At 55.4% G+C, this 2,243-nt stretch overlaps 1 non-coding gene across 1 annotated transcript in view; it reads right to left on the reverse strand.

The window, feature by feature from the left end:
* Nucleotides 1-1,687, reverse strand: part of LOC126442598 (small subunit ribosomal RNA) — a 1,910-nt gene extending 223 nt beyond the window's left edge. The window contains exon 1 of the ribosomal RNA XR_007581565.1: nt 1-1,687. This exon is cut by the window's left edge and continues 223 nt beyond it. This is a non-coding gene — a ribosomal RNA (small subunit ribosomal RNA).
* Nucleotides 1,688-2,243: the final 556 nt, after the last annotated feature.

The following is a 2,243-nucleotide window of genomic DNA, read 5'->3' on the forward strand; positions in this document are numbered from 1 at the left end:
GAATTCCTCGTTCATGGGGAACAATTGCAAGCCCCAATCCCTAGCACGAAGGAGGTTCAGCGGGTTACCCCGACCTTTCGGCCTAGGAAGACACGCTGATTCCTTCAGTGTAGCGCGCGTGCGGCCCAGAACATCTAAGGGCATCACAGACCTGTTATTGCTCAATCTCGTGCGGCTAGAAGCCGCCTGTCCCTCTAAGAAGAAAAGTAATCGCTGACAGCACGAAGGATGTCACGCGACTAGTTAGCAGGCTAGAGTCTCGTTCGTTATCGGAATTAACCAGACAAATCGCTCCACCAACTAAGAACGGCCATGCACCACCACCCACCGAATCAAGAAAGAGCTATCAATCTGTCAATCCTTCCGGTGTCCGGGCCTGGTGAGGTTTCCCGTGTTGAGTCAAATTAAGCCGCAGGCTCCACTCCTGGTGGTGCCCTTCCGTCAATTCCTTTAAGTTTCAGCTTTGCAACCATACTTCCCCCGGAACCCAAAAGCTTTGGTTTCCCGGAGGCTGCCCGCCGAGTCATCGGAGGAACTGCGGCGGATCGCTGGCTGGCATCGTTTATGGTTAGAACTAGGGCGGTATCTGATCGCCTTCGAACCTCTAACTTTCGTTCTTGATTAATGAAAACATACTTGGCAAATGCTTTCGCTTCTGTTCGTCTTGCGACGATCCAAGAATTTCACCTCTAACGTCGCAATACGAATGCCCCCGCCTGTCCCTATTAATCATTACCTCGGGTTCCGAAAACCAACAAAATAGAACCGAGGTCCTATTCCATTATTCCATGCACACAGTATTCAGGCGGGCTTGCCTGCTTTAAGCACTCTAATTTGTTCAAAGTAAACGTGCCGGCCCACCGAGACACTCACTCAAGAGCACCCTGGTAGGATTGCAACGGGGTCCGCCTCGGGACGCACGAGCACGCACGAGGCGCGTCGCACGCCTTCAGCTCGCCCCACCGGCAGGACGTCCCACGATACATGCCAGTTAAACACCGACGGGCGGTGAACCAACAGCGTGGGACACAAATCCAACTACGAGCTTTTTAACCGCAACAACTTTAATATACGCTATTGGAGCTGGAATTACCGCGGCTGCTGGCACCAGACTTGCCCTCCAATAGATACTCGTTAAAGGATTTAAAGTGTACTCATTCCGATTACGGGGCCTCGGATGAGTCCCGTATCGTTATTTTTCGTCACTACCTCCCCGTGCCGGGAGTGGGTAATTTGCGCGCCTGCTGCCTTCCTTGGATGTGGTAGCCGTTTCTCAGGCTCCCTCTCCGGAATCGAACCCTGATTCCCCGTTACCCGTTACAACCATGGTAGGCGCAGAACCTACCATCGACAGTTGATAAGGCAGACATTTGAAAGATGCGTCGCCGGTACGAGGACCGTGCGATCAGCCCAAAGTTATTCAGAGTCACCAAGGCAAACGGACCGGACGAGCCGACCGATTGGTTTTGATCTAATAAAAGCGTCCCTTCCATCTCTGGTCGGGACTCTGTTTGCATGTATTAGCTCTAGAATTACCACAGTTATCCAAGTAACGTGGGTACGATCTAAGGAACCATAACTGATTTAATGAGCCATTCGCGGTTTCACCTTAATGCGGCTTGTACTGAGACATGCATGGCTTAATCTTTGAGACAAGCATATGACTACTGGCAGGATCAACCAGGGAGCTGCGTCAACTAGAGCTGAGCAGCCGGCCGCCCGGGAGTGTGTCCCGGGGGCCCGCGCGAACACGCAAGCGTCCGCTCAATTATTCTGCAAACAGGAGGAGGCTGAGCTCCCCTGCACCATACACCTCGAAACCCTCTCAGGTCCCGGCGGCGCGCAGCGCCGTCCTAAGTACTTGGTCGGGTTCGAGAGAGGCGCAATCGCCCGGGGTTTGGCGAGTAGACGCTTTAGGTGCGACCACCCGTGCTCCCAACTGAGCTTGCCGCTGCCGACAGAGGCCCGGGAGCGTGCTGTCGTGGCATTGCCGGCGGGAGACAACACGCGCCACCTACGGTGACCGGCAGCTCCAACGCCAGCGCCACAGAAGGACAAAAGCCCCACTTGGGTGCCGAAGCGAACTCTCCCAGCACAGCGCACGCGCCAACACGTCCGCACAGCTGCGATACAAACCACCTGCGAGAACCGCAGAGGCGACCGAGCAGCAGACGGCGTCGCGGCGCCGAGCGCCGGGCGGCGGCGCATCCTCAGCGCACACAGTCCTCAATCGGACCAGCACA

This window comes from Schistocerca serialis, unplaced genomic scaffold (assembly GCF_023864345.2).
Source record: "Schistocerca serialis cubense isolate TAMUIC-IGC-003099 unplaced genomic scaffold, iqSchSeri2.2 HiC_scaffold_1381, whole genome shotgun sequence".
Lineage (NCBI taxonomy): Eukaryota > Metazoa > Arthropoda > Insecta > Orthoptera > Acrididae > Schistocerca > Schistocerca serialis.